Source organism: Neofelis nebulosa, chromosome 6 (assembly GCF_028018385.1).
Source record: "Neofelis nebulosa isolate mNeoNeb1 chromosome 6, mNeoNeb1.pri, whole genome shotgun sequence".
NCBI lineage: Eukaryota > Metazoa > Chordata > Mammalia > Carnivora > Felidae > Neofelis > Neofelis nebulosa.
Window position 1 is genome coordinate 71,742,296 of NC_080787.1, and position 14,738 is coordinate 71,757,033.

A 14,738-nucleotide genomic window follows, 5' to 3' on the forward strand; every position below is an offset into this window, starting at 1 on the left:
GTTTGGGTCATGCTGCAGTTGTTATTGTAGTCTTTTTCATTTTCATTACCTGAACTCTTAGAAAACGTGGTCACACTATTTATGGTATTAAAAATTAAACACTATCTCCGTACAAAACACAACAGTTAATATTACAAAGTCAAGGACAGCAGACTATTAATGATCATGATTATAACCCACTTAACTTGTATACTTAAAGTCCTGTTGCTTGGAATGATGCAACAATGGATGGTAATCTGTTATTATGAACCGCAAATTATGATTGCCAACATCAGCTTAAAAAAAAAAAAAAGACAACAAGTATGGAAGGTAGATACTCTATGCAGTATCTGTTTGATATTACAGATGGTTTTTCTTTAGCCCTATTCTTTGGATTATCTTAGGTTTTGTACTTTACATAATTTTCTGCATCCATCACTAAAAATTAGGACCCCTTTCTCCTGAGGATACAGGACTTTCATTGCTAAAATTGGTACAATCGGGGCGCCTGGGTGGCGCAGTCGGTTAAGCGGCCGACTTCAGCCAGGTCACGATCTCGCGGTCCGTGAGTTCGAGCCCCGCGTCGGGCTCTGTGCTGACAGCTCGGAGCCTGGAGCCTGTTTCGGATTCTGTGTCTCCCTCTCTCTCTGCCCCTCCCCCGTTCATGCTTTGTCTCTCTCTGTCCCAAAAATAAATAAAAAACGTTGAAAAAAAAAAATTAAAAAAAAAAATAAATAAAATTGGTACAATCATTGGGGTCACACGGAGACGTTTAGACATTCTGCCTTGTCGCAGGTTAAGAGCAATTACCTTGAGGACATCTGACCTTCAAGCTTGAGTAGCAATACAGCAAACCATATTCTGATCTTGCTTTTAGAGGTTTTTGGCTATTTCAAATACATTTCATGTTTGCTTTTTAGTATGGTTCCCCCCCCCCCCATATTAACTGCAGTATAGTCTTTGAAATAGAGTAGGGAGAGCAACAACAAAAAAAGCCAGTGTGTGTGTCCAGCATATAGTAAATTCACTTCTTCAGTTTTTGCAAAGATTGAAACCAAATGGCAATCTAATGAAGAGCTAGAAATTCCCTGAGACCTGTTTGTAGACTATGTAATAACTTTGTTGTTTTTCCTCATTCAAAAACCTGCAAGCTTTCTACCCCACTACGTCCTATATATGAATCTGCCACTAAATTGTGAAAACATGGTGAAGATACTACCTCTTCACCATCATGACCTCTGTTGACTCTGCCTCTATAACTCCTATGACCACTGTTTGGATGAAGTGGGATCCCAAATATTTTGGCATTTGATCTTTCTTCAGCCTAGGTTGGTCTCCATTCTCTAATATCATAGGAGATTTTATCAAAGAATGATTTAGTTTTGTCATAATAGCGATTAAGTCTGGGAGTCTTCATCAGCATTTCCTTCCCAGTTTGAGTACCAACTCTTGAGTCTCCTTTGTCTTCACCATTTACAAGCTTTGCCTGTTTCTCAAGTTCACCTTCTAATTTAAGTTTTCTGTCAGTTTTTTCCTTGTTGAATTATGCATTTCATGTTCAGAATTCAAATGTCATTGGTCCATCTCCCTGGATACTGAATTCCTCTCTTACCCTGATGATCTTCTCACCTTTCTTTGGCGCTGTTTGTCTCTTACAGTCATTTCTGAGTTGTTCATTTCCTGACTTTGGAACTTTGTGTGCATCAGCTTGAGATAACTGAATTTTTAGAGATAACTGAATTTTTTCTATCTTGTAAAGATAGAACCACCTGTATTACTTTGGGATAAGATACCACTGCTTGATATTTCTGTTCTATAGAAGATCAAGGAGCTTCCAGAAACACCAGTAGCACCAAACAGCTGCCTGATAAAGACCTTGGACAGAACTAACTGTATGCTGGCATCCTGCCAAAAGGTCCGTAGAAATCCACTGAATGGAACAAAGAAGTAGATAAACAAAGAATACTGAGCAGTAGTAGCTCCATCCCGAAGCAAAGAGTATGTGGTTTTGGTGACTCCTGAGAAATCTAATTTAATATCACTTCCAAGAATATAATATATTTAGACTTCATTTTGAGATAGTTTTGGATAATCTATTGGTCTGTTTTCTGTTCAAAAGTACAAAGGCTTTATAGATTAGGGATTTGAGAAAGTCACCTCAGCTGGGTGATTCTTCTTTACATAATATATGTCCCTGGTCTGGAGGTTCCAAGATGGCTTCATTCAAATGTCTTGACTCTAGTAGATGTGGAAAGGTGGACCCTTCTCTTTCCATGTAGTGTAAAGGCCTCTTCACCTGGTCTCTTCAGCAGGGTACCTGTAACATGGTGCTTGGAGCTCCAATAGAACTGTCTTTGGAGGATCCTGACAAGTTCTTAAGAAAGACTGGGGCGATAGTGCTACAGAGCCACCTGAAATTGCTTTATTGAGATCTTCTGACATTGACATTTAATTCCTCTTTATATTTTACTGCTTTTACATTTGTCAATTGCAGAAGTTTCAAGTTTAAAAAAATTAATCCTATTTTTCATTATTGTAAAACGTTATGGTGATAGTTTAAAAGTTATTAGGAAATATTTTACATCTATGTGAAATATGAAGAATAGTATAGCAAAAACTCATGTTCTGCTTACTAGCCAAAAGAAAACATTACCAGTATAGTTGAAGCTGGGGTAAACCCTATCCTTTTTGCATCCTCCTACCTCCAGGGGTAACTACTATTCTTAATTTGGTAGTTATCTTTCCCATGCATTTCTTTGTACTTTACTCTTTATGTATGTATCTCTAAACTGTGTGTGTGTGTGTGTGTGTGTGTCTGTGTGTGTGTGTCTGTGTGTCTGTGTGTGGGCGCGCACCCACACATGCGTGCGCACGTGTAAATTATCTTGCATGTTTTAGAATATGAGTTATGTTCTGTATTTTTCCGCAACTTGCTTATCATTCTTACAGCATTGTTTGAGGGATTAATGTTGATAAGAACTTCCATTTTCATTGTCAATTAGTATCTCATAGTATGGATATACTACAGTTTATTTATACATTCCCATTTGTAGAAGTTTAGGTTGTAGCCACCTTTTTATTATTACATACATTGCTACTATGTATACCTTCATATGTTTCATATTGCTACCATGAAATCTTTTAAAAGTACATTTCCTTGTGCACGTGTGTGTGTTTCTGTAGGGCAGAGGTCAGCAAACTTTCTGTTTAAAGGGCCAGATAGTAAATGTTTTTACACTTTGCAGTCTGAACACTCTCTGTTCCAATTACTCAATGCTGCTATTTTAGTAAGAAGGCAGTCATAGATGAGACATAAGTAAACAAATGTGGCTGTGTGCCAGTAAAACTTGATGGACACTCAAATTTGAATTTTTTAATGATTTTTATGTGTTATGAAACATTGTTTTGATTTTTTTTTCCCCTTCAACCATTTAAAAATGTTAAAGCCATCTTAGTTTTTAGGTCTCATAAAAACGGGCAGTAGTCCATATTTAGCTGGGCCATACTTCACTGACACCTGATCTAGTGTATCCCTTAAGTGATGGAATCATTGGGTCATGTACAGTTCCAGCTTTATGTAGATATTGTCAAATTGGTCTCCAGAGTGGTTTGATTAACAGTTTTTAAATTTTCCAGTTTATACACATCATCACCCACTTCATAATGTTTGATGTTTTAGTTTTTGCCAGTCTGATGGGGTTATCAGATGGTGGTTTTAATTTATAATATTCTGGTCTGTAGTGAGATTGAGTATCTTTATTGCTGCATTAAAAAACATATATATTCCTGGGTGCTTGGATGGCTCAGTCCATTGAGCATCTGACTTTGGCTCATGATCTCATGGTTCATGAGTTACAGCCTTAGGTCAGGCTTCCTGCTGATAGCAGGGAGTCTGCCTCCAAGTCTCTGTCTCCCTCTATCTGTGCCCCTCGCCCGCTAGCACACACTCTTTCTCTCTCTTTCTCCTTCTTTCAAAAATAAACATTAAAAATTTTTTTAAAAAAAATAACTCCTTGTTCATTGAACATTCAAAAAATATTGAGTGCCAAGCTGGAGCTAATCCCTGTTCTGTGAGCTTCGGGCTCTTGAGTAAAGTAAACAAAATATACTATGAGTTTCTTTTTGTGCTTTTGTTTTTGTGTGTATGTGTTTCTGTTCTTAATTCATTCATATCTTCTGCCTAAAATAGGCATTCTCTTGGAATTTTGGAGTTCTATATTATATACTCTGGACAGGAAACTTTCGCTGAATTTATGGATTAAACATACATCTTATGAAATTATTACTTATTTTTTAATGAATAATTTTATGAACAGAATTTTTTATTTCTATTTTTTATTTATTTTGAAAGACAGCGTGCATGCAAATAGGTGAGGGGCAGAGAGAGAAGGGGGTAGAGAGCGCTCCCAAGCAGACTCCGTGCTGTCAGCGCAGAACCCGATAGGGGACTTGATCTAACAAACCGTGTGATCATGACTGGAGCCGGAATCAGGAGTTAGACACTTAACAGAGTGAACCACCCAGGAGACCCTTGAACAGAATTTTTTAATGTAATGTAGTCATTTGTTGTTTTTTTTCCCAATGGCTTGTGCTTTTCGTCATGTAAGAAATCCTTTGGTCTTATTGGTCCTTTGTATTATAACTTTTTTGTTTTATTCGTTTTATGGCAGCAGGAGAACGCCAGTCAGGTATACAGGCTGGGTTAACAGAATTTGGAAGTCTATTTATAGTGTATATGTTATGTTTTCTTTATATTGAAAAAGTATTTTAAAGACTTTATTAAGTATTTGTAAGTCTTATATTGTAAGGGATTAATATCCAAAATATATAAAGAACTCCTACAACTCATTACCAAAACCCCCAAATAATCCAATTAAAAATGGACAAAGGGCTTGAATAGACATTTTTCCAAAGAAGACATACAGATGCCAACAGATACATGAAAAGGTGCTCAACATCATTCATCATTCCACTTCTGGGAATATATCGAAGGAAACAATGTCAGGGGGGAGATGGATGGAGGGATGGGTGAAATAGGTGATGGGGATTAAGGAGTACACTTGTGATGAGCACCAGGTGTTGTATGGAAGTGTGGAATCACTATATTATACAAGTGAAATTAATATTACACTATGTAAAAACTTAAGAAAAAAGTACCAAAAAGATAGCTGCACCCAGATGTTCACAGCATTATTTATAATAGCCATGACATTTAAAAAGCCTAAGATCCGTTGACCAGGAATGGATAAAGAAATAGTCATATACATGCTTACATACTGTGGAATATTACTCAGCCATAAAAATCAAGGACATTGGCAATTTGAGACAACGTGTATGAACCTTGAGGGCATTATATTAAGTGAGAGAAGTCAGAGAAAGACAAATACTGTATGATTTCAACTTATATGTGGAATCTTAAACAGATCCGATTTGTGGTTATTGAGGCAGGAAGTGAGGTGAGGGTTGGGGACTTAGAGAAGGTGGTCAAAAGGTACAAACTTCCAGTACTGAGGATTTAATGTACAAAATGATGACTGTAGTTAACATCTGTATGGTATTTTTTTTTAAGTTATTGACAGTAGATCATCACAAGAAAAAAGTTCTCATGAGTTCTCTTATGAGTTGTCATCACCAGGAAAATAACTTTTTGTTTTGTATCTCCATTAAGTGTTGGATGTTAACTGAACTTATTGTGGTAATCATTTCACAATATATGTAATTCAAGTTATTATGGTGTACACCTTGAATTTATACAGTGTTATATGACAATTACATCTCAGTGAAATTGGAAAAAAAAAAAAAACAGGCTTTTTTTTTTTTTTCCCTAACCGTGCAAAGTATTTACTTATTTATTTTTTTAAAGACTTTTTTTTAAGAGCAGTTTTAGGTTCACAGCAAAGTTGAGAGGAAGGTACACAGATTTCCCATGTACCTTCTACTCCCACATGTGCATAGCCTCCACCCATATCAATATCTCCCAACAGAGTGGTATATTTGTTACAATTGATAAACCTACATTGGCACAGCATAATCACCCAAAGTTCATATATATAGTGTAATTCACTCTTGCTGTTGTATATAATTTGTGGGTTTGGAGAGATGTATAATGACATGTATCCATCATCATAATATATGGAATATTTTCAGTGCCATAAAATTCAGTGCTCCACCTATTCATTCTTTAAACCTGCCTCCCCCAAAATACTCTTGGCAAGTACTATCTTTTTACTGTCCCCATAGTTTTGCCTTTTTTCAGAATGTCATATAGTTGAAATCATATAGTATGTAGTTATGCATTTAAGTTTTCTTCATGTTTTTTCATGGCTTGATAGCTCATTCCTTCTTAGGGAAATAATATTCCATTGTCTGAATGCACCATAATTTATCCATTCACCTACTGAAGGACATCTTAGTTGTTTCCAAGTTTTGGCAGTTAAAATAAAACTGCTATAAACATTTGTGTGTAGATGTTAGTGTGGATGTAAGTTTTTAACTCCTTAAATACCAAGTTAAATATCAAGGAGTGCATTTGCTGTATGGTAACAGTATGTGTAGTTTTGTAAGAAATCCCAAACCGTACCATTTTGTGTTCCCACTAGCAATGAGTGAGAATTCTTTTTGTACATCCTTACCGGCAGTTGATGTTGTCAGTATTCCAGATTTTAGCTATTTTAATGGGAGTGTTTCTCATTGTTTTTATTTGCATATCCCTGATGACCGATGATGTGGAGCATCTTTTCATGTGCTTATTTGTCATCTCTATCTTCTTTGGTGAGGTGTCTGTTAAGGTCTTTGCCCTGCCCCTTTAATGTTTATTTGTTTATTTTGAGAGAGAGAGAGCATGCATGTGTGCAAGTGGGGGGAGAGACAGAGAGGGAGAGAGAGAGTATCTTAAGCAGTCTCCATGCTCAGGGCAGAGCCTGACGTGGGGCTTGATCTCATGACCTGAGCTGATATCAAGAGTTGGATGCTCAACCAGCTGAGATATCCAAGGCCCTTCCTTTTTAAAAAAAATTGTAGAGTAGTTGACACACGGTGTTACATTAGTTTCAGGTGCATAACATAGTGATTCCACAAATCTATTATGCTCACCACAAGTGTAGCTACCGTCTGTCCCCATACAATGCTCCTATGGTACTATTGACTGTATTCCCTGTGCTGTGCCTTTTATTCCTGTGATTTATTTATTCCACAATAGAAGACCTGTATCTACTCCCCTTCACCCATTTTGCCTGTCCTGCAACCCTCCTCCCCTCTTTTGGCCCATTTTTCTCCTCCTCCCCCTTCTCCCCCCTCCTCCTCCTCCTTTTTTAACAAGCAGGAGGGGCAGAGAGAGAGAGAGAGACAGACAGACAGACAGACAGACAGACAGAGGATCTGAAGTGGGCTCCGGGCTGACAGCAGAGAGCCCAATACTTGGCTTGAACTCACGAACCACAAGGTCATGACCTGAGACGAATTTAGCCGCTTAACTGACTGAGCCATCCAGGTGCTCCTTGGCCCATTTTTAAATTTGTTTTCTTTTTAATGACTTTAAGAGTATTTTGTATATTTTGGATACAATCCTTTATCAGATGTGTATTTTGCAAATATTTTCTCCCAGCCTGGTTTGTCTTCTCATTTTCTTGATGTTGTCTTTTGCATAGCAGAAGTGCCTAATTTTAATGAAGTCCAGCTTATTAATTCTTTCATGGATTGTGCCTTGGGTGTTGTATCTAAAAAGTCATTGTCATACTCAAGGTTATTTAAGTTTTCTCTTATGTTACGTTGTAGGAGTTTTATAGTTTTCCATTGCAATCCCTTTTGAATTAATTTTTTTGAAGGATGTGAGGTTTGTGTCTAGAGTCATTTTGTTTCATGTGGATGTCCAGTTGTTTCAGCACCATTTTTTTGAATAGACTAACTTTTCTTACATTGTATTGCATTTGTTCCTTTGTCAAAGATCAACTATGTTCACGTGGGTCTGTTCTGGGTTCTCTGTTCTTTTCTACTGATTTGTCTATTCGTTTGCCAACACCACACTGACTTGATTACTGTAGTTTTATAGTAAGACTCAAAGTTGGGTGGTGTTAGTCTTCCAGATTTGTTCTTCATAAATATTGTGTTGGCTATTCTGGGTCTTTAGCCTCTCCACATAAATTTATAATCTGTTTCTCACTATCTACAAAATAACTTGCTGAGATTTTTATTGCAATTGCATTAAATCTGTAGATAATGTTGGGAAGAATTGGTAACTTGACAATATTGAGTCATGCTATCCATGATATTTAGTTCTACTTTGATTACCTTTATTGGAGTTTTGTAGTTTTCCTTATAGCTCTTGTACATATTTTGTTAGCTTTACAGCTAAGTATTATATTTTGGGGCATGCTAATGTAAGTGGTATTGTGCTTTTAATTTCAAATTCCACTTTTTTATTATTGGTATATTGGAAAGCAATTGACCTTTTTGTATTAATCTTATATTCTTCAGACAGTATAATTGCTTCTTAGTTGCATTTTTTTTGATGGATTATTTTGGATTTTATGTGGAAATATCATCTCTGAACAAAGTTTTATTTCTTCTTTCCCAATCTATAGCTCTCTTTTTTCCTTCTCTTGTTTTATTGAATTAGCAAAATTTCCAGTGCATTATTGAAAAGGAATGATGAGAGATCATTCCTCCCTTGTACCTGATCTTAGTGGAAAAGCTTCAGTTTCTCACCATTATGTATGATGTTGGCTGTAGATTTTTGTAGATGCCCTTTATTAAGTTTAGGGAGTTCCTCCGTATTCCTCATTTATTGAGTTTTAAAAATCATGAATAGGAGTTGAATTTCATCAAGTGCTTTTTCTGCCTCTATCGATAGGATTGTATGACTTTTCTTTTTCAGCCTATTGATAAAATGGATTACATTAATTTTTGAATGATGAACCAGTCCTGCAAAGCTGGGACAAATCCCATTTGGTCATGGTGCATAATTCTTACACATTGTTGGATTCAATTTGTTAGTAAATGTCTCTATCTGGTTTGATGCTAGGGTGCTGTTGGTCTCATCGAATGCTTCTATCTTCTGAAAGAGATAATAGAGAATTAATACAATTTCTTCCATAAATATTTGGTAGAATTCACTAGTGAACCCGTCTGGGCATGGTGTTTTCTGTTTTGGAAAGTAATTATTGATTACGTTTCTTTGATAGAGGCTTATGCAGATCATTTGTTTCTTTTTGTGTGAGTTTTGGTAGCTTGTATCTTTTAAGGAAGTGGCCCATTTCATCTGGGTTATTAAATTTGGATGTGTAGTTAATACTATTCCTTTATTCTTTTAATATCTATGAGATCTGTAGTGATGTTCCTTTTTCATTTATGATACTAGTAATTTGTGTCTTCCCCCCCCCGCCTTTTTTTTTTTTTTAAGTTTATTTATTTTGAGAGGGAGGGGGAAAGAAAATCCCAAGCAGGCTCCATGCTGTCAGTGTGGAGCCCGCTACAGAGCTTCATCCCGAGAACCATGAGATGATCAACTGAGCTGAAACTAAGAGTTGAATGCTTAACTGAGTGAACCACCCATGTATCCCTGTGTCTTCCCTCTTTTTAATTAGCCTGGCTGGCAGCTTATAGATTACGTTAGTCTTTAAAGAACCAGATTTTGGTTTTGTTGATTTTTTTTTTTTTGATTGATTCCCTATTCAGTTTCATTGATTTATGCCCTAATTTGTATTATTTCTTTTCTTATGCTTCAGTTTTGAACTGCTCTTTTTCTAGCTTCCTAAGATAGAAGCTTAGGTGACGTAGTTGAGATATTTCTTTATACATGCTTTCAGTGCTATAAATTTCCCTGTGTATACTCCTTCCACTATATCTCTCAAATTTGGTAAGTTGTGCTTTCATTTTTATTTAGTTCAAAATATTTTTAAATTTATTTTGAGGTTTCTTCATTGATCCATTTGTTATTTAGAGGTGTTGTAATCTTCCACGTATTTTGGAATTTTCCATTTGTTGATTTCTAGCCTTTCACTTATAGATTTCTAGTTTACTCCTGTTGTGATCTCAGAGCAGACGTTGTGTGATTTCTGTTTCTGTAAATTTGTTAAAGTGTTTTATGGCTCAGAATGTAATCTGTCTTAGTAATCATTCCATGTGAGCTTGGGAAAAATGTGTATTTTTGTGTTGTTGGATGAAGAAGTGGTCTGTAGATGTCCATCATCTCCAGTTGGTTGGTGGTATTATTGAGTTCAACTTTGTTCTCAGTGATTTTCTGCCCACTGTCACAGTCCATTTCTAATACAGGAATGTTACAGTTACCAATTATTATAACAGGTCTTCTGTTTTCTTCTTGGAATTCTATTAGATTCTGCCTTATATAGTTTAACACTGTTGTTAGGTACATACATATTAGGGATTGTTATGTCTTCATTGAAAATTGACTCTGTTGGGGTGCCTGGGTGGCTCAGATGGTTAAGCATCCTACTTCAGCTCAGGTCATAATCTCATGGTTCATGGGTTCAAGCCCCTCATCGGCCTATGTGCTGACAGCTCAGAGCTGGAGCCTGCTTCAGATTCTGTGCCTTTTTTCTCTCTGGCCCACTTGTGCAGGTGCGCTTTCTCTCTCTCAAAAATAAATATTAAAAAAATTAAAGAAAATTGACTCTGTTAACATTATGTAATGCCCTTCTTTATCTCTAATAACTTTCCTTGCTTTTACATCTGCTTTGTCTGAAAACATAGCTACTCCTGCTTTCTTTTGATTATTGTTAGTGTGGTATATCTTTCCCCATCTGTTTACTTTTAATCTGTATGTGTCCATTTGTTTATTTAGTGTCTGAAGTATGTTTCTTGTAGATGGCATATGGTTGGGTCTGTTGTTTGATCCACTTTGACAACTCTGTCTTTTGATTGGTGCACCTAAACCATTGATGTTCAGAGTGATTATTGATGTAGTTGGATTAATGTCTACTGTATTTATTAAATTTTTAAAAATTATTTTTTTAATTTTTAAAGAAATTTTTAGAACTTTATTTAGAGAAGGAGAGAGAGAACACATAAGCAGGGGAGAGGCAGAGAGAGAATCTCAAGCAGGCTCCACACTGTCAGCGCAGAGCCCAACACTGGGCTCTTACTCAGGAACTGTGAAATCATGACCTGAGCCAAAATCAGGAGTCAGGCGCTTAACTGACTGAGCCACCCAGGTGCCCCTAAACAGTATTTGTTACTGTTTTCTGTTTGTTGCAAAGTATTTGTTTTGTGAATTATATTTATGATTTTTAAATGTTGATTCTTTTGGAATAAACTCTGCTCGATTAGTATATATTTTTCTTTACATATTACTGGATTTGATTTGCTGATATTTTATTTAGGATTTTATATTTGTCTCCATGAGAGAGTGGTAATTTTCCTTCCTTGGGTGTCATTGTCAGGTTTGGAATCCAGATACTCTTACTTTGCGAAGTCAGTGCAGGGTATTTCCCCTTCTTTTATTTTCTGGGAAAATAAATGTGTTGCTCTTTCTTACAAGCTTGAAAGAAATTACTATAGGGGCACCTGGCTAACTCAGTCATTAGAGCATGTGACTCTTGAACTTGGGGTTGTAAGATTGAGCCCCATGTTGGGGGTAGAGTTTACTTAAAAAATAGGACGAAATTACTTACTGTGAAATAAAAATAACCTGTATAAAAAAATTACTAGAGAGGCCTTTTGGGCCTGAATATTTCTTTATGGAAATATTTGTAATAATTCAGTTTCTTTTATTGATGCAGCAGTGTTCAAATCTTCTTGTGTCAGTTTGGTAATATTTGTGCCCTTGTAGGTATTTAGGTGTGTTTTCTCTAGTCAACTAAGTCAGTGCCTCCCCATCCATCACGTTTTCATCTTTCAGTTTACTTACATCTCTCATTTACTGTTATCTCCTTTCTGGTTTTCTTTTTGTTCTTAAGGGTTTCTACTTTTTCTCCTCTCCTTCCTTTACTGTCATTTTAGTGAAGCATATGGAGAAAAATGCATTTATTTGATTTGTGATACTTACTGGGATCTCTTCTTAACCTTTATCTCTTCTTCCACTTAATTTTGTAAGTGGAGTTTAGTGGACATAATTTTCTATTCCCATTATTACTAATGTCAGCTATAGTAGGATATTGAAATGTGAAATGCTCTCCAGGACTTTTAAGGATTTAAGGTTTTGCTCCTACTGTAAGTTGCCCTAAACTTATGTTTTAAAAATGTGTTTGTTTTTTCTAACTTATGTTTTTTTATTGGCAGTAATCACTTTCTCGAGGTTATTGTTCTTTTATTTATACGTTTAGAGGTTCTAATCTGCTGATTGTTCTTTCATTTATACATTTAGAGGTTCTAATCTGTGTATTGGGAAATCATATGACTAGATGTGTTAGAATTGTGTGTTTAGAACCCTAGTTCCTTTAGTGCATAAATAATAAACATTTCTTGACTTTTTGCTGCCTCGTGGCCTTTTTAACTAATTTGCCTAGTTGATGGATACTAGTTGCTCGATTATGAGTCTTCATTAGCTTAGAAATCATTATAGTTTAATTACCTTTTCTGTCTTGGTAGCATAACTTTCACCTAACCATCTTTTTTTAAAACAGGTTCATTTTACTTTTGATTTTTTAATGTTCTTTTTGGGGAATAATTTTAAATTCATAGACAGGTTTCGAAGATGTCATAGTTTTTATATACTATTCATTTTTTCTTAATGTTGGCACCTTATATGATCATAGTACATTTGTTAAAAACTTGGAAATTAACATAACTATAATACTATTACCCAAACTACAGACTTTATTTGCACTTCCCTGGTTATTTCACTAATGTCCTTTTCTTATTCCAAGGTCCAATCCAGGATACTGCATTTTGATCGTTACATCTCCTTAGTCTCCTCTGATCTATAATAGTTTCTTAATCTTTCCTTCCTTTTTAAAAGTCAGGTATTTTGTAGACTGTTTCTCAGTTTATCTGATGTTTTCTCATGATTAACTGGCATTATGGGTTTTTGGGAAGAAGACCACAGAGCTGAAGTGGCATTTTCATCACATCGTATTAAATACTACATCCTGTGAACAAGACGTCACTTTTGATTTTAACCTTAATTATGGCTGAGGTAGTGATTGTCAGATATCACTGTCAATTGACAGTGCTTGTAAGTGAGTTACCAAGTCCAGTCTATACTGAAGGGAAAGGGAATTGTTTCATCTCTTATTGGAAAGAGTTTGTGCATATATCATTTGGAAGTCTTTTTTAAGGAAAGTATGTCCCTTTTTCCCATTTAGTTATTTATTCATTCAGTCATTTATGTCAGTATGACTTCATGAATATTTGTTTACTTTTGGGAGTTATAATTCAATACTGTTGTTTATTTTTGCTAAAATTGTTTCACCCTTGTTCAACTATTGGGAGGTTCAGTTTGGCTCCTGTAACCTTTTGATATTCCCCCATCTCTTTTTTTTTTTTTTTTTTTTTTTTTTTTGAAAAAGAACCTCCTTATTTCCTGGTATACAGAATATTCCAGGTTTATCTTGTATTTTCCCTGCCCCATCCTTAGAATCAGTCATTTCTTCTAGGAGCCTGAGCTCCGTTTATTAGAGAATGATATTTAAAAATCAGGATCTGGCTGTAAGTGTACTTGTTGCCACTAGGCTGTCACTGCTTTTTAGACCTCTCAGAGAAGAGAGCCTTAGTTCTGTATACTAACCCATGCTACAAGACATGCCTATATTTGTTCTTTTATCTATCTGTATATATGTCAAACAAATATGGATTCATACTGATATCTCTTTCTCTAGTACCATTAGAATGAACAGAGTTCATTCTGGTTTTCTTTTCTGTTGCTTATTTGTAACCTCTTTCTCTGACAGGGAGAAACCTTGCATCCATTATACACTATTATTTGTCCAACCCCAGTATACATGTAAAGAAGTTTCAGATTTGCTCATAGTGACTTCTTCCTTCCCATTTCATAATTTTGGTTGTGAACTCCTATTCTTTGAAACTCTTTTTGAGGCTGTATTGAAATTTTTAGAGAGGATTTATATTTGATTCTGTTAGTCACATAGAGGCTTTTTGCAGGGTGGGGCTTTAAAAATGGTTTTTTATTGTAGCAGAAATATACATAACAAAATTTACAATTTTAACCATTTTCAAGTGTACAATTTGGATTGTCATTAAGTACTTTCATAATGTTGTACAATCATTACCACCATTCATTTCCGGAACTTTTTCATCATCCCAAACAAAAACCATATGCCAATTAAAAAAATAACTCTCCATTCTTCTCCTTCTCCAACCCCTGTTAACCTCTGTCACACTTTCTGCTTCTGAATTTGCCTATCCTTGATACCTCATATAAGTGGAGTCATACAATATATGTTATTTTATGGCTAGCTTGTTTAACTCATTGTAATGTTTTCAGGGTTCATCCATGTTGTAGCATGTATCAGAATTTGATTCCTTTATGGCTGAATAATATTCCTCTGTGTGTGTATGTGTATGCATATATACACAGAACATTTTATTTATTCATCTTTTGCTGGACATTTGAGTTGTTTTCACCTTTGGCTATGTGATTAATGCTACTATGAATGTTGGTGTGTAAGTATCTGAGTCCATGCTGTCCCAGTTATTTTGGGTACAAACCTAGAAATGAGATTTCTGGAACATAGGGTAATTCTGTTTAACTCTGAGGAACTGCCGAACTTCCCATGGTGGCTGCACTGTTTTACATTCCCACCAGCGATGCACAGAATTTCCAGTTTCTCCACATTCTTACCAAC

General features: G+C 35.7%; 1 protein-coding gene and 1 pseudogene across 6 annotated transcripts in view; one reads left to right on the top strand and one right to left on the bottom strand.

Moving 5' to 3' along the window:
* Positions 1 to 14,738, top strand: part of SENP6 (SUMO specific peptidase 6) — a 118,097-nt gene that overhangs the window by 7,562 nt on the left and 95,797 nt on the right. The window lies entirely within an intron of this gene.
* LOC131514831 (protein LSM14 homolog A-like) lies at positions 1,112 to 1,964 on the bottom strand (annotated as a pseudogene).